This window comes from Macaca fascicularis, chromosome 11, assembly GCF_037993035.2.
Source record: "Macaca fascicularis isolate 582-1 chromosome 11, T2T-MFA8v1.1".
Lineage (NCBI taxonomy): Eukaryota > Metazoa > Chordata > Mammalia > Primates > Cercopithecidae > Macaca > Macaca fascicularis.
The window spans coordinates 80,188,609-80,207,906 of NC_088385.1; positions in this window are offsets into that span (position 1 = coordinate 80,188,609).

Below are 19,298 nucleotides of genomic sequence, written 5' to 3' on the forward strand. Positions count from 1 at the left end.
TATCAGCTTAAGCTTTCACAAAAAAGAATTTTAGGTAACCCAAGTGGCTGGAAAGTAAAGAGGTAAGTTCTAGAAAGAAGGAAGTCAAAGCTGAGTCAACCCAAAATGTATCTATATACTCCTCTTAATGACATGACTTACTCCTAAGCTGCCTAGACATGTGAGAGAGTACAAAGAGTCAAGTAAAAAAATCAAGCAAATAAAACAAAACAAATAAACTAAAAATAAAAACCAAAGGACTGAAAGACCCAGAAGAGAGTCCAGGCTCTGCCAAAGCCTGGTAGGGTAGAAAGCAAAGTTTGGAGTTTGAGTCTTGCCAAATTAAAGGTGCTTAACAAAAACCTTAAGTTTTCCAAAGTGTGCCTTACGACGTACAAAATCAGGCCTTGACAAGTTCAAAGTGAGCTATCAGCAACTTAACAGATACATCATAATCTATAACCTAAACTTAATTGTAATAAAACACTGGACTGGTGGCATGCACCATTTGCCCCAACTACTTGGGAGGCTGAGGCATGTGAATCACTAGAACCTGGGAGGCAGAGGTTGTAGTAAACTGAGATCAGGCCACTAATGCACTTGCACTCCAGCCTGGGCAACAGAGTGAGACTATCCCCTGCCCCACCAACCAAAAAAAAAAAGAAAAGAAACCTGCACGAGATTGCTACAGGAAATTAAAGATGACCTAAATAAATGAGGACATGTATCATGTTCATTAATTAAATAGCCAAATATTGCTAAGATTTCAACTGATCTAAAAAAATAAGAAGTGATTCAAGTCAAAGTTCCAACAAAATGGTTTCTTGTAATAATTGATGAGTTGTGAATAAAATGTGTATAGGTATTTATTTATTTATTTATTTATTTAATTTTTTTTTTATTATTATACTTTGAGTTCTAGGGTACATGTGCATAACGTGCAGGTTTGTTACACATATATACTTGTGCCATGTTGGTGTGCTGCAACCATCAACTCGTCAGCACCCATCAACTCGTCATTTACATCAGGTATAACTCCCAATTCAATCCCTCCCCACTACCCCCTCCCCATGACAGGCCCCGGTGTGTGATGTTCCCCTTCCCGAGTCCAAGTGATCTCATTGTTCAGTTCCCACCTATGAGTGAGAACAGGCGGTATTTGGTTTTGTGTTCTTGTGATAGTTTGCTAAGAATGATGGTTTCCAGCTGCATCCATGTCCCTACAAAGGACACAAACTCATCCTTTTTTATGGCTGCATAGTATTCCATGGTGTATATGTGCCACATTTTCTTAATCCAGTCTGTCACTCATAGACATTTGGGTTGATTCCAAGTCTTTGCTATTGTGAATAGTGCTGCAATAAACATACGTGTGCATGTGTCTTTATAGCAGCATGATTTATAATCCTTTGGGTATATCCCCAGTAATGGGATGGCTGGGTCATATGGTACATCTAGTTCTAGATCCTTGAGGAATAGCCATACTGTTGTCCACAATGGTTGAACTAGTTTACAATCCCACCAACAGTGTAAAAGTGTTCCTATTTCTCCACATCCTCTCCAGCACCTGTTGTTTCCTGACTTTTTAATGATCGCCATTCTAACTGGTGTGAGATGGTATCTCATTGTGGTTTTGATTTGCATTTCTCTGATGGCCAGTGATGATGAGCATTTTTTCATGTGCCTGTTAGCTATGTGAATGTCTTCTTTTGAGAAATGTCTGTTCATATCCTTTGTCCACTTTTCGATGGGTTTGTTTGTTTTTTTCTTGTAAATTTGTTTGAGTTCTTTGTAAGTTCTGGATATTAGCCCTTTGTCAGATGAGTAGATTGCAAAAATTTTCTCGCATTCTGTAGGTTGCCTGTTCACTCTGATGGTAGTTTCTTTTGCTGTGCAGAAGCTCTTTAGTTTAATTAGATACCATTTGTCAATTTTGGCTTTTATTGCCATTGCTTTTGGTGCTTTAGACATGAAGTCTTTGCCCATGCCTATGTACTGAATGGTACTACCTAGGTTTTCCTCTAGGGTTTTTATGGTATTAGGTCTAACATTTAAGTCTCTAATCCATCTTGAATTAATTTTCGTATAAGGAGTAAGAAAAGGATCCAGTTTCAGCTTTCTACTTATGGCTAGCCAATTTTCCCAACACCATTTATTAAATAGGGAATCTTTTCCCCATTTCTTGTTTCTCTCAGGTTTATCAAAGATCAGATGGCTGTAGATGTGTGGTATTATTTCTGAGGACTCTGTTCTGTTCCATTGGTCTTTATCTCTGTTTTGGTACCAGTACCATGCTGTTTTGGTTACTGTAGCCTTGTAGTATAGTTTGAAGTCAGGTAGCGTGATGCCTCCAGCTTTGTTCTTTTGACTTAGGATTGTCTTGGAGATGCAGGCTCTTTTTTGGTTCCATATGAACTTTAAAGCAGTTTTTTCAAATTCTGTGAAGAAACTCATTGGTAGCCTGATGGGGATGGCATTGAATCTATAAATTACCTTGGGCAGTATGGCCATTTTCACGATATTGATTCTTCCTATCCATGAGCATGGTATGTTCTTCCATTTGTTTGTGTCCTCTTTTATTTCACTGAGCAGTGGTTTGTAGTTCTCCTTGAAGAGGTCCTTTACATCCCTTGTAAGTTGGATTCCTAGGTATTTTATTCTCTTTGAAGCAATTGTGAATGGAAGTTCATTCATGATTTGGCTCTCTGTTTGTCTGTTACTGGTGTATAAGAATGCTTGTGATTTTTGCACATTAATTTTGTATCCTGAGACTTTGCTGAAGTTGCTTATCAGCTTAAGGAGATTTTGAGCTGAGACAATGGGGTTTTCTAAATATACAATCATGTCATCTGCAAAGAGGGACAATTTGACTTCTTCTTTTCCTAACTGAATACCCTTGATTTCTTTCTCTTGCCTGATTGCCCTAGCCAGAACTTCCAACACTATGTTGAATAGGAGTGGTGAGAGAGGGCATCCCTGTCTTGTGCCAGTTTTCAAAGGGAGTTTTTCCAGTTTTTGCCCATTCAGTATGATATTGGCTGTGGGTTTGTCATAAATAGCTCTTATTATTTTGAGGTACGTTCCATCAATACCAAATTTATTGAGCGTTTTTAGCATGAAGGGCTGTTGAATTTTGTCAAAAGCCTTTTCTGCATCTATTGAGATAATCATGTGGTTCTTGTCTTTAGTTCTGTTTATATGCTGGATTATGTTTATTGATTTGTGAATGTTGAACCAGCCTTGCATCCCAGGGATGAAGCCCACTTGATCATGGTGGATAAGCTTTTTGATGTGTTGCTGAATCCGGTTTGCCAGTATTTTATTGAGGATTTTTGCATAGATGTTCATCAGGGATATTGGTCTAAAATTCTCTTTTTTTGTTGTGTCTCTGCCAGGCTTTGGTATCAGGATGATGTTGGCCTCATAAAATGAGTTAGGGAGGATTCCCTCTTTTTCTATTGATTGGAATAGTTTCAGAAGGAATGGTACCAGCTCCTCCTTGTACCTCTGGTAGAATTCAGCTGTGAATCCATCTGGTCCTGGACTTTTTTTGGTTGGTAGGCTATTAATTATTGCCTCAATTTCAGAGCCTGCTATTGGTCTATTCAGGGATTCAACTTCTTCCTGGTTTAGTCTTGGAAGAGTGTAAGTGTCCAGGAAATTATCCATTTCTTCTAGATTTTCCAGTTTATTTGCGTAGAGGTGTTTATAGTATTCTCTGATGGTAGTTTGTATTTCTGTGGGGTCAGTGGTGATATCCCCTTTATCATTTTTTATTGCGTCTATTTGATTCTTCTCTCTTTTCTTCTTTATTAGTCTTGCTAGCGGTCTGTCAATTTTGTTGATCTTTTCAAAAAACAACTCCTGGATTCATTGATTTTTTGGAGGGTTTTTTGTGTCTCTATCTCCTTCAGTTCTGCTCTGATCTTAGTTATTTCTTGCCTTCTGCTAGCTTTCGAATGTGTTTGCTCTTGCTTCTCTAGTTCTTTTAATTGCCATGTTAGAGTGTCAATTTTAGATCTTTCCTGCTTTCTCTTGTGGGCATTTAGTGCTATAAATTTCCCTCTACACACTGCTTTAAATGTGTCCCAGAGATTCTGGTATGTTGTATCTTTGTTCTCATTGGTTTCAAAGAACTTCTTTATTTCTGCCTTCATTTCGTTATGTACCCAATAGTCATTCAGGAGCAGGTTCTTCAGTTTCCATGTAGTTGAGCGGTTTTGATTGAGTTTCTTAATCCTGAGTTCTAGTTTGATTGCACTGTGGTCTGAGAGACAGTTTGTTATAATTTCTGTTCTTTTTACATTTGCTGAGGAGTGCTTTACTTCCAATTATGTGGTCAATTTTGGAGTAAGTGTGATGTGGTGCTGAGAAGAATGTATATTCTGTTGATTTGGGGTGGAGAGTTCTATAGAGTTCTATTAGGTCTGCTTGCTGCAGAGATGAGTTCAATTCCTGGATATCCTTGTTAACTTTCTGTCTCGTTGATCTGTCTAATGTTGACAGTGGAGTGTTGAAGTCTCCCATTATTATTGTATGGGAGTCTAAGTCTCTTTGTAAGTCTCTAAGGACTTGCTTTATGAATCTGGGTGCTCCTGTATTGGGTGCATATATATTTAGGATAGTTAGCTCTTCCTGTTGAATTGATCCCTTTACCATTATGTAATTGCCTTCTTTGTCTCTTTTGATCTTTGATGGTTTACAGTCTGTTTTATCAGAGACTAGTATTGCAACCCCTGCTTTTTTTTGTTCTCCATTTGCTTGGTAGATCTTCCTCCATCCCTTTATTTTGAGCCTATGTATGTCTCTGCATGTGAGATGGGTCTCCTGAATACAACAGACTGATGGGTCTTGACTCTTTATCCAGTTTGCCAGTCTGTGCCTTTTAATTGGAGCATTTAGTCCATTTACATTTAAGGTTAATATTGTTATGTGTGAACTTGATCCTGCCATTATGATATTAACTAGTTATCTTGCTCGTTAGTTGATGCAGTTTCTTCCTAGCCTCCATGGTCTTTACATTTTGGCATGCTTTTGCAATGGCTGGTACCGGTTGTTCCTTTCCATGTTGAGTGCTTCCTTCACGGTCTCTTGTAAGGCAGGCCTAGTGGTGACAAAATCTATAAGCATTTGCTTATCTGTAAAGGATTTTATTTCTCCTTCACTTATGAAACTTAGTTTGGCTGGATATGAAATTCTGGGTTTAAAATTCTTTTCTTTAAGAATGTTGAATATTGGCCCCCACTCTCTTCTGGCTTGGAGAGTTTCTGCCGAGAGATCTGCTGTTAGTCTGATGGGCTTCCCTTTGTGGGTGACCCGACCTTTCTCTCTGGCTGCCCTTAAGATTTTTTCCTTCATTTCAACTTTGGTGAATCTGGCAATTATGTGTCTTGGAGTTGCTCTTCTCGAGGAGTATCTTTGTGGCGTTCTCTGTATTTCCTGGATTTGAATGTTGGCCTGCCCTACTAGGTTGGGGAAGTTCTCCTGGATGATATCCTGAACAGTGTTTTCCATCTTGGTTCCATTTTCCCCCTCACTTTCAGGCACCCCAATCAGACGTAGATTTGGTCTTTTTACATAATCCCATACTTCTTGCAGTCTTTGTTCATTTCTTTTTCTTCTTTTTTCTTTTGGTTTCTCTTCTCGCTTCATTTCGTTCAGTTGATCCTCAATTGCTGATACTCTTTCTTCCAGTTGATCGAGTCGGTTACTGAAGCTTGTGCATTTGTCACGTATTTCTCGTGTCATGGTTTTCATCTCTTTCATTTCATTTAGGACCTTCTCTGCATTAATTACTCTAGCCATCAATTCTTCCACTTTTTTTTCAAGATTTTTAGTTTCTTTGCGCTGGGTACGTAACTCCTCCTTTAGCTCTGAGAAGTTTGATGGACTGAAGCCTTCTTCTCTCATCTCATCAAAGTCATTCTCCGTCCAGCTTTGATCTGTTGCTGGCGATGAGCTGCGCTCCTTTGCCGGGGGAGATGTGCTCTTATTTTTTGAATTTCCAGCTTTTCTGCCCTGCTTTTTCCCCATCTTTGTGGTTTTATCAGTCTCTGGTCTTTGATGATGGTGACGTACTGATGGGGATTTGGTGTAGGTGTCCTTCCTGTTTGATAGTTTTCCTTCTAACAGTCAGGACCCTCAGCTGTGGGTCTGTTGGAGATTGCTTGAGGTCCACTCCAGACCCTGTTTGCCTGGGTATCAGCAGCAGAGGCTGCAGAAGATAGAATATTGCTGAACAGCGAGTGTACCTGTCTGATTCTTGCTTTGGAAGCTTCCTCTCAGGGGGGTACTCCACCCTGTGAGGTGTGGGGTGTCAGACTGCCCCTAGTGGGGGATGTCTCCCAGTTAGGTTACTCAGGGGTCAGGGACCCACTTGAGCAGGCAGTCTGTCCCTTCTCAGCTCTCAACCTCCGTGTTGGGAGATCCACTGCTCTCTTCAAAGCTGTCAGACAGAGTCGTTTTCGTCTGCAGAGGTTTCTGCTGCGTTTGTTATTGTTTACTGTGCCCTGTCCCCGGAGGTGGAGTCTACAGAGACAGGCAGGTTTCCTTGAGCTGCTGTGAGCTGCACCCAGTTTGAGCTTCCAGTTCGAGCTTCCCAGCAGCTTTGTTTACCTACTTAAGCCTCAGCAATGGCGGGCGCCCCTCCCCCAGCCTTGCTGCTGCCTTGCTGGTAGATCACAGACTGCTGTGCTAGAAATGAGGGAGGCTCCATGGGCGTGGGCCCCTCCCAGCCAGGTGTGGGATATAATCTCCTGGTGTGCCCGTTAGCTTAAAGCGCAGTATTGGGGTGGGAGTTACCCAATTTTCCAAGTGTTGTGTGTCTCAGTTCCCCTGGCTAGGAAAAGGGATTCCCTTCCCCCTTGTGCTTCCCAGGTGAGGCGATGCCTCGCCCTGCTTCAGCTCTCGCTGGTCGGGCTGCAGCAGCTGACCAGCACCGATCGTCCGGCACTCCCTAGTGAGATGAACCCAGTACCTCAGTTGAAAATGCAGAAATCACCGGTCTTCTGTGTGGCTTGCGCTGGGAGTTGGAGACTGGAGCTGTTCCTATTTGGCCATCTTGCTCCGCCCGTGTATAGGTATTTAAAATAACTTTCACAGCCTAAAATAATGTTGGGTTAAAAAAAAAAAAAAAAACAGTTGAAAGGCTCCACACTACTTGTTTCAAGTCTTAGTATTCCTTACTGTGAAGTTACAGTGATTAAGATAGTGTTTTCTTGAGTATATCCAGAAAAAGAAATCAATAGAAGGGAAGGAGGTACACATATAAGGTAAGTTGCTTTCTGACAAAACACAAACGCAATTCAATAAAGAATATTTTTCAAAAAGTGGTCTTAGAACTGCTGGATATCCACACAGAAAAGAAAACTAACATCAACACCTACCTGAAGTTACATGCAAAAATTTATGTAAGATGAAACATATATTTAAAGTGAAGTGTTCTAGGAGAAATCATAGAAGGACATCCTAATAACCTTGGAATAGAAGAGAATTTTTTAGAAAGAACAAAATGTACCAACCAATATAGAAAATAGACTAGAATTTATTAGAATTCAGGCCAGGCGCAGGGCTCACGCCTATAATCTCAGCACTTTGGGGGGCCAAGGAAGGTGGATCACAAGGTCAGATGTTCGAGACCAGCCTGCCTAACATGGTAAAACCCCATCTGTACTAAAAATACAAAAATTAGCTGGGCATGGTTGTGCGTGCCTGTAATCCCAGCTACTCCGGAGACTGAGGCATGAGAATTGCTTAAACCTGGAAGGCGGAAGTTGAGGTGAGCTGAGATCTTGCCACAGCTCTCCAGCCTGGGCAATAGAGCAAGACTCGGTCTGGGGGAAGGTGGGAAAGAATTTATTAAAATTAGAATTTATGCTCATCAAATCTGACTTTCAAATAAAGAAAAAGGTAAGTCAGATATAATATTTGTAATACATGCATTTGACAAAGCATATGTATCAGCAATAAAAAGAACTCATACAAAACAATAGCAAAATACAACTCAAGAGAAATTGAGTAAGACACATGAATAGACACTTTACAAGTGAAGATGTACAGATAGCTGGCTAACAATCACATAAGGATGATCAGTATCACTAATCATCAAATTAAAATCATAATGTGATATCATTTCAAAATTTCTAGAATTACTAAAAATTAAAATACATGTATACTATATATTTGGTAAGAAATATAGCTATAGCCGGGCATGGTGGCTTACACCTGTAATCCCAGAACTTTGGGAGGCCGAGGTGGGTGGATCACCTGAGGTCGGGAGTTCGAGACCAGCCTAACCAACATGGAGAAACCCCATCTCTACTAAAAATACAAAATCATCCGGGCCTGGTAGCACATGACTGTAATTCCAGCTACTGAGGAGGCTGATGTAGGAGAATCACATGAACCTTGGACGCAGAGGTTGTGGTGAGCCGAGATTGTGCCATTGCACTCCAGCCTGGCAACAAGAGCAAAAAGTCCATTAAAAAAAAAAAAAAAACCTGACGAAGTGGCTCACGCCTGTAATCCCAGTATTTTGGGAGGTCAAGGTGGGCAGAATCACGAGGTCGGGAGATCAAGACCATCCTGGCTCACACAGTGAAACCCCATCTCTGCTAAAAATCCAGAAGACTGGCCGGTTGTGGTTGGTGGCAAGAACCTGCGGTCCCAGCTGCTCGGGGAGTGGGACTGAGGCAGGAGAATGGCATTAACCTGGGAGGTGGAGCTTGCAGTGAGCAGAGATCCTGCCACTGCACTCCAGCCTGGGCAACAGAGCGACACTCCATCTCAAAAATAAATAAATAAATAAAGAGAAAGAAATATAGCTATTAGAACTTTCCCATACTGCTGGTGGGAACATGAAATGGTACACACTCTGCAAAACTATTTGCCAGCTTCTTTAAAATTAAAAGTATTTGAAGACCCATGATTAATCAATTCTGCTTTTAGATATTTACTTAAGAAAAATATTTACTTAAGAAAAATTAATATATATATATATATATATCTCCACAAAAGACTGTGCAAGAATATTTGTAGCAGTTTAATTCAAAATAACACCAAATTTTAAATAGCTCACATATTGTCATAAGAAGGCTGGATAAATAAATTGCAGTATATTCCTGTTACACCTTAACAACGAAAAAGAATAAGATACTGATATACATGGAAATATGGAAAATATTTCAAAAATGTAGAAGCACAAAATAATATCTTTTATGATTCCATTCATGTGAAATTCAAGAATAGACAAAATTAAACTATGGTTAGAGATGAAAAACATAGGTGATCTCTGGGGAACAGTGAATGGCTGAAAAGGTGTATGAACATTGGGGTACAAGTATGTGTTCAAAAACTTCTCTGTGGAAGGGAAAAACCCTAATTCACAAAATTTACAATTTGTATATTTCAAACAACCATTGGTAAGTTGAAGTCCCTGAATACAGAATCAGGAAGTTGCAGTAGTATAACAAAATCTAATATTTCTAACATTCAGAAGCAGAAGTAACTTCATGAGCAAAAGAGAACAGTAATATATAGTAAAATAATTATTAGTAAGATATGATTTTATTATACATCTATTTTGTTTTTAATATAATGTATTTTGTAAGCTTAATTATTTTAATAAAACTTGTGTCTAACAAATAGTTCATAAAATTCCTGAAAATTTATCAATCTTCTCTTGCAAATTTTTATAAAGCATCTTCAGCAAATCCTTGGAAGAGGCAACTTTCTGAGGTGTTGGCAATGTTCTATGTCTTAACAGGAATGATAGTTTCATGGATGCATATATTTATCAAAACTTAGCAATTCTCCACTTAAGATATGTTCATTTATCATTATATAATTTTTATTGAAAACTATATATTATTAATAGTATACTTTAAGATAGGTACTTTAGGATCATAAATGCTCACTTTTTCTGGGTTCCTTGGGTGATTTTATCTACTTATTTCTAAAATGGTAAGTTTTTCCATATTAGAGTAACAGTTCTTTAAAAATATTTGTATTGCTCTAGAACATATACTAAAAAAATTGCCATTTTAACCATTTCATATGTAAAATTTTGTGGCATTAATCACATTCATGATGTTAGGCAATGACTATTTTTAAAACTTTGTCATTATCCCTCCTTCCCCCAGCCCCAGGTAATTTTAATCTACTTTCTATCTCTATGAATTTGCCTACTTTAAATACTTCCTAAATGCAAACCAAATGCAAACAAGTCATTTATTTATGCAATGTAGGGGAGAAAAAGTTAAATCTTTTTATTACCCATCACAAGGTTCATGGCTGACACCCCTATAACAACACAGATTTACAACAGAAAAGCAGAATAAATTTATTCAACCAAAGTCTTATGTGACATTGGAGCCTTCAGAATGAAGACCCAAAGACACAGAGAAAACTGTATTTTCAAGCTAAGTCTGATGAAAGAAGTGAGTAATGGTGGAGAAACATGATTGGACAAAAACGGGTATGATCTAACGGTAATAAACTGGGGGAACTCAGCAAGGCCTGTTTGTTCAGATTCTTTCCTATCTCTATGACATTTCTTCCCTCCAGATATGGGGCAGGACACCTGTCATATGAGAATCTTCAAAAGGAGAGAGAAGAAGGCAGAAAGCGACCTTTCTTTAGGGGATAGGAATTCTAGATTCTATGACTTGCTTTGTGGGGAGAGAGGGAGACAGAAGAAAGAGGGACAAAAAAGTCAGAGTGACCTTTCAGGAGGCATATTTTGGATTACTCTTCTCTGAACTCAGACATGAATATTCATTTTTTAAAAAATCATTATACTTTAAGTTCTAGGGTACATGTGCACAACGTACAGGTTTGTTACATATGTATACATGTGCCATGTTGATGTGCTGCACCCAATAACTCGTCATTTACATTAGGTATATCTCCTAATGCTATCCCTCCCCCCTCCCCCCACCCCACGACAGGCCCCGGTGTGTGATGTTCCCCATCCTGTGTCCAAGTGTTCTCATTGTTCAATTCCCACCTATGAGTGAGAACATGCAGTGTTTGATTTTCTGTCTTTGTGATAGTTTGCTCAGAATGATGGTTTCCAGCTTCATTCATGTCCCTACGAAGGACATGAACTCATCCTTTATTATAGTTGCATAGTATTCCATGGTGTATATGTGCCATATTTTCTTAATCCAGTCAATCATTGATGAACATTTGGGTTGGATCGTGAAAATGGCCATACTGCCCAAGGTAATTTATAGATTCTATGCCGTCCTCATCAAGCTACCAATGACTTTCTTCACAGAATTGGAAAAAAACTACTTTAAAGTTCATATGGAACCAAAAAAGAGCCCACATTGCCAAGACAATCCTAAGCCAAAAGAACAAAGCTGGAGGCATCATGCTACCTGACTTCATACTATACTACAAGGCTACAGTAACCAAAACAACATGGTACTGGTACCAAAACAGAGATATAAACCAATGGAACAGAACAGAGTCCTCAGAAATAATACCACACATCTACAACCATCTGATCTTTGACAAACCTGACAAAAGCAAGAAATGTGGTAAGGATTCCCTATTTAATAAATGGTGCTGGGAAAAGTGGCTAGCCATATGTAGAAAGCTGAAACTGGATCCTTTCCTTATATCTTATACAAAAATTAACTCAAGATGGATTAAAGACTTAAATGTTAGACCTAACACCATGAAAACCCTAGAAGAAAACCTAGGCAATACCGGCTGGGCGTGGTGGCTCATGCCTATGATCACAGCACTTTGGGAGGCCGAAGTGGGCAGATCATGAGTTCAGGAGATCAAGACTATCCTGGCTAACACGGTGAAACCCCATCTTTACTAAAAATACAAAAACTAGCCAGGCATGGTGGCACGCACCTGTAGTCCCAACTACTCGGGAGGCTGAGGCAGGAGAATGAGGTGAACCCGGGAGGTGGAACTTCCGGTGAGCCAAGTTTGCAAGTTTGCCCACTGCACTCCAGCCTGGGCACCAGAGCGAGACTCCATCTCAAAAAAAAAAAAAAAAAAAGAAAAAGAAAACCTAGGCAATACCATTCAGGACATAGGCATCGGCAAGGACTTCATGACTAAAACACCAAAAGCAATGGCAGCAAAAGCCAAAATTGACAAATGGGATCTAATTAAACTAAAGAGCTTCTGAACAGCAAAAGAAACAAATATTCTTTTTACATCCTATGTGCTGGCATTTAAAAATATTCATGAGATTATAAAAATTAGCAAAATATTTAAACATTTCTGCCCTCATGGAGCTTACATTCTTATTAATGTCGCTTAGGTGATAATGTTTTTCTCTCCTCCCCCTCCCCCGCCTTTGGCCAGGATTTTTAGTAACACATGATTTCTAGTGAGAACATCCTAGTACTTGGAAAGATGAAATAAAGCATTCTGTTTCATGTTCCAAATGGCAGATATTCTCCAGGGGATAAATACTTGAAAGATAGAAATGTAACAGCTTAAGTCTGTCCATGATTTTTGTCTCTTGGTCATTCATTTTTCAACTTGAGTTCAGGAGTTAAATAAAAAAGAAGAAACAGAGAAATTGATTTAATAACCTCAGATTATTTCTTCAAGGGCCATAATATTATGATTAGTTTACCACTGGGAAACATTAAATGTTTAGTTGAGAATACTCCCTAAATATGTTGGTTGCTAACAAAATAATAAAATCTTTCATATTTATGGTGCTTTAACCATTTAAACTTATGATTATCTTATACGGGAGACCACAATAGAAAATAATTTCATGTCTTATAATTGGGAACATAATGATTATGTGATTTGCCCAGCATCATATGTAAAATCCTGTACTCAACCCAAGGTCAATTTAAATTTAAATATTGTTATAATGGATTTTGTTGTATGGTGTATATAATGTAATTATCTTTGGCAATAGTAAAGTTTAAGATAGTTTGGATCTAATAATCTCTATCAAAATTTTTGTGTAATGAAAGAAATCACAAATGACTTGAATAGAGTTTTATGTTTTTAAAGTTTATAATGCATTTATTTCACTTACTTTAATTTTGCTGTGTCATTGGTTTAGAAATTCAGATATACATGAATAGCATTCTACATGTTTAACAATGGTATCTAACAATGTGCTTACTATATCCCAAAATATATAGTAAGCACAGTAAATCATTGTGTCACAAGAGTTAATAAACGTCCAAAAATTTGTGGTCTATTTGGTCTGAATTGTGATGATAATGGGTTTTAATGTCATTTATGTGCTATATTTTTAAAAATTCAAATTTATTAGTGATAATATCAGTAAAAAGTAAACATTGATCTTATATTGATAAATGAATCAATCCCAAAATGTGATAAAAAAATTCCACATAAAGTATATACAGTGTTTGTTATAATTCACATGCAGATAAATCAGCCTGTTCACAGATGTGTGTAAAAGATCATAGGTGAATTACTTACCCAAGAAGAAAATTTATGATAATTTAGAGGGTTCATTATTTGATCTACTCTCTTTGGCTTGAGTAATACTTTCAGCATTTATATGCTATATGTTTTTAAAGACTACATTAACATTTTAAAATTTGAATGTTTTTATGTGATTCTCCATATTTTATCAGGATCCAACTTGTAATTGACAGATCATTTAACAAAATGAATATCTTACATATGACTAATTAATTTGAAAAAAAATAAATTTAGTAAATAATTTCCCCAAAGGACACTCTTTGAGTAAGTTAATTCTCTAATTTTTTGCATAAATTAATTTACAAATTATGCATATTTCAAAATTAGTTGCATACTCATGAACACTATAGTTTGTCAAAATTCATATTCTACATTTTTATACTTGCTATTATTAACTCTATATGAATATTGACTATGCTGTGTTTCATACTCACCTCTTTTTATGTTAGTGGTTCCAGACTATAAAATGACAATTCCAAGTCTCTAATAACAGTAGTAATAACTGTTTCCTTTCATGTGCCAACTTGTTCTCACAGTATAACAGCTGCTGCTTTTCTCATTAGTATCTCTTTCATATTTTCATGCTATAAGAGTTGGCACAACAAACAAGAAGCTACTTTTTCATCAATTCCTTTGTTGAATTCTTGCCAAAATATGGTAGCCCATTCTCTTCCTTTGCACCATTTCATGAGCTCAAATAGCCATGATGTATTCTGTTTAATACTTCCTGGCAGAGGTTACTGTAAATAGCCCTGCAATCATATTTCAGCAAAACACTATTCACCATTGTAAGAGATGCCCGGGTGTTCCCATATGCCCATAAGGCTTTTTTTAGTTTCTTTTACTTTTTCAGCCAACCTACTCATAATAAAATTAATACATGGTTAACATCAGGTCCATAGCTATTTCCTATGACATCCATCTGGACTTCTCTTCCACAATAGGAAAGATTTTTTAAATGGTAGCAATCTGTTTTACCAGACCTGAAATATTCTGGACAATACTTCCAAAGTTATCAATTTTTCACATGAGTTTGCAACAGGTACTTCCAAAGCACTGAATATATAGTCAGATTTGAATTTTAAGATCATAATTATGCTGAAAAAGAGGCCTGTTAGATTTAATATAGAGAGGTCTGGTATGTTCACTCATTTGATAATCCTGAGTTTCCAGAGATTTTTTTAGTAAATCGGTGCTATACTTGCTATTGTTTAGGTTTGGTTCCCTGGAACCAGAGATGATACCTGGGGAAGTTATTTATTTAAGAGGGCTTTCAGGAGAAAGGAGTGGAAGGAGAAGCACAAACCATGGAAAAAAGCCAAATAAGAATTTGGTTTTACCCAGAGACTTGCTTTAGCAAGATCTCACAGGGACATCTGTAGCACCAATTGAAGCTAAGGGTAGTTTTCATTTTAAGGTAAGGGAGTCAGCTTCTCCTTGAAAGAAGTCCTCAGGTGAGAAAGTCTTTAGTTGTTGATGGCTAAGAGTGGCTGTCCAGATAATCTCTTACTTGAGCAATTGATGAGCTCCTGTTTGGCCAGGGAAAATACTCCGGAAAAAATAGTACCTGTCAATAATTAGAAGCCAACTGTCACACCAGCTGGGGTCAAGTCCACAAGCGCAGTGATTATAGGTATTTTATGTAATGTAGATGGCCAATTACATCAATAATAAGATATTCCACACCTAAAAAAGAATCTCATCATGACTTTTTTTTAAAAATTGTGGTAAAATAGACAAAAATTCTATCATTTTAACCACTTCTAAATGTACAGTTCAGTAGTATTAAGTAAATTTATATTGTTAAACCATCACCACTATTCATCTCCAGAACTCTTCATCTTGCAAAACGGAAACAGTCCCTATTAAACAATGAATTCTCATTCTCTGCCTTCTCCTTTACCCCATTTCCTGTCCAGTCTCCAGCAACCATCATTGCACATTTTGTTTCTATGATTTCTGACTACACTAAATACCTCATACAAGTGAAATCATACAGTATTATACAGTATTTTGCTTTTTGTGACTGGTTTATTGCACATAGCAAAATATTTACATCTATAAGCAGTATACTATATCACATATAGACAGACACAGCCATGCATTTTGAAATATCTTCTTCAATTTTGGGAAGCTTTTACAAGGAACTCTGAAATTCAGTGTCAGCAAAAAAATAAATTTGGCATTTCTTCGTCTAATCTTACCAGAGTTTTGTATGTTTCATGCTCAGAAGCATGTCTGACTTTTTAGCCAACATCTATTATGGAAAATTTTTGTTTTTCATCACTTGAAGTGGTTTCTATAGCTCTCTCAGTACTGCAATACTTCTTTTCAATAAACATAAAAAGTTATGATCTATTAAAAGAATATAAGAGAATGTGATGAACTTTTTTTGCTTCATTCAATGACAAGTAAAATAATGGTAGTGAATTAGTATTCCTCACGCTGAAACTGTATTTAATTTGCATGTTATTAAATAATCAAATATTTTCTGACATACATCTTGATTAACAATCATTTGACCTATTTTATGGCCTTTTATTCATTTCTGTTTTCCAGTAAAGGGTTTAGAAAAACATAATCATCATAATCATAGAAAAAAGAAAACTAACTTGATGAAAACTTCATAAACTTAGTTTTGTTTAATAATCATATTTAAATTATTAACAAAATATAATTTGACCATTTGCATGATTTCTTATTAAATTGTTTGTACATAGCTTTTCTTGGATAAGCTTTAATCAGCATACTTTTCATTCACAGTAATTTGTTTACTCAAATTAACAGGAGAGGATGTGCATTGTGTATCATATTGATATTAGATAGGTGTGCATCTAACACCTATATTGTATTACACCTAAAAATGAGTGATGAATAGCTCAGTATTTTCAGTATGGTTAGAATTACTCAGTATTTTAACACTTTGAAAGCCTCATTTCACCACCATCAGTGCATAGGTGGTTTATACACTTTTTATTTCATACTGAAAAGTTTGGGATTTCTTTCTCATTACCTGTCATAACCAATCACTGGCCAATGGAGTGTGATGTGCGTTGATTCTAGCAAAAAGATTTCCCCCAACCTAGCTTCACTTCAGACATCTATTACCTTACTGAACCCTGAACTTACTATTATATTATTTTTTGCCAAGGCAAGCCTGGGTCCCACAGGCTTCATAGAGGTGAGACTAAGCATGGCAAGAAAACATAGCAAATCAGAGTAAGACCAGCTGAATGATCTCAGTTTTCTCAGGTGACTTGTATGAGCAGCCATATACTGACCTGACAATATTCTAAAAATGAGAGTTTTTATATAGCAACAGAGAAATTTTAAAATCTGAATAACAAGATACACCACCTTCTGTTTTTTTCTGCCTGCATCCTATTACCTCTATTAAAATTAATTTAATCATATAAATGAGGTTTCTTTAAATAAATAGATACAGCATTGACATTTCACTTTACAGTTCATAAAGCTTTTTGTTTGGTTTACACTCTTTGTTTTGTTAAGTTCTCAAAATATCCTCTTGGGTTATGTGGGACAGATACTGTTACTCTGATGATATGTATATAGTAAAAATCAAGGCACAGCGAGAATGCTTTACAATATTTTAAAAGATTGTAGTCTCCAGATGAACTGTATGTGTGGTATATCCCATCACTTTCCACTCTGTGCTCATGGAAGATAACACTATCAGTCATGGCATACTTTGTGAATTATAATATCTAAGAAAACAAAGATATATGAATCTTTGTTATATATGAATCAACCATAAGTACTTGCACCTTGCAGGTAAAGGGTAATCTAGCGCAGAGAACTATCATGCCTAGCAGTTTTCTTCTAAGTGAAGACTGGAAAGCTGAGGAAAATCTTTGATACTAATCTATTGTTATATTCCTTCCTTCCTCCTAAGATACCATAGCCTGGGAGTTAATCTTTTAGGCTATTGTCTGGTGAAGGTAACAAATCTTGAAATATATCAGGTTTGTAGCTATCAATCTTTCTCCTCTACAGCCAAACATGTTCTCTCTTTCTCCCTCTCATTCTCTCTCCCTTGTTCTTACCCTCTTGGACATTTCAGGGAGTTAGCTTTTACTATTGTTTTTATTTTAAATCTAACAGACTTTTGTATCTCAAGTCCTTCACTTATTTTTTAATTGTAAATGGAACAACTTTAAGTATTTAATGTTCTATATGTGATGAGATCAAATTGAAATAATCAAAAGGGACACATATTTCCAGACTGTTTCAAATGTCTATTATCTTCTCAGAATTATAAATCTCATAATGTGGCCCTGATTCTCCTTCATACATTTATATTTTGATTTATAAATATATAAGCACTTTATCTATCATATTTACATTTACTTACCTAGTAAAAGCAGAATATTATAAGCATTGGCTAATATTAGACAGAATAATGCAGTGACTCATGAGATAATATTATTGATGCTTTAAGAAAAAACAGTATAATAATTAGCTTGACTTAATGGTCTGTTCTCTGCTTGGACAGTTTGAATACCTGCTGCTCACTGCTTTATAAATGGAATTTTTATTAGACTTTTGATTATTATTAACAATTTATTTGAAATCTGGAGATAAATATCTTTTGTAAAAAATAACTATTACTTTATTTATATGTATATCAGTTTTAGATACTGTAGACATAAAACATGTCTTAGAATTATTACATATTGCTTTAAGCAAGTATATGGAATTTTTCAAACAGTCACAATGTCATTTTAAACTTGATCAGTAACTAAAGTTTTCCCCAATCATACTCTCACCTATCCTCACGACTTCTGCTTTTTTAATATTGAAAGATGCCATCATCTTTTCAATTTTATACTTTAGGAGTACTTACATATTGTTTTTATCTTCCTTCTTTCAGCTACTCTTACATTCTATGTCAAATTATAGAATCATAGTCATCTTCTGGAACTCTTATTCTTATCATTTTATTTTTTTTGTATTTTCCTTAGTTTTCTTTAAAAAGCAGTTTATAATCAGTGTTTCCAATTCTTACATTTTTATTCATACCTCAGCCTACTACTATTAGATTAGTTTTGTCAAATTTCATTGAATTTGTTCTTATTTAGTTTACAAATGGCCTCCAGCACATAAAACCAAATAAGCTCCAATATGTTTTAGCTTTCTTTCTAGTTTTACTCACATAATAATGGGTTACTGGTATCCCTTCTTTATTGAAATTCTACTCGTTTAGTATTAAGGATACAACATGCTAATATCCAAGAGTTTATATCAAACTTATTATCTGCCATTTCCTGCAATGTCATAATAGCTGAATCCCCATATATATCAAATGAATCACTCTTTATAATACCTAGCCAATTCTGTCTCTTGATGTATCTGTTTTTATGGATGGTACCACTGTCAATCCAGTTGTCCACATCGAGAACCCAGAGGCCAATCATAGCTTCTATTTTCTTTGCCCACAACTGTATCCTGTCAGTCAATAAGAACTATAGATTCTGCTCTGCAAAGAGCTGTTTTGTATTGTTTTTAATCCATATTTATTTGTTTCTCCAATAACTATTAGTATGTTCTAGAAGGTATTGATACTTAATGAGAAAAAAATAGAGAAATCTTGGTATTCACGAAGCTTATGGGAAGGTGGACAAATACTAAATAGATAAATCAAAAATTACCTTAATTATCTATTGCTGCAGAACACATCTTCATCACAATGAAGACTTCAAAACTATTTTCTGATATTCACAACTGTGAGGTTAGGAGTTTAGGCAAGGTGGCTTATCTTTGCTATATGGTATCTGGGGCATGAGCTGAGCTAGATTAAATATCTGGGAAGGTTTTAGATACTTCAACTTGGCTCATATGTCAAGGCTTCA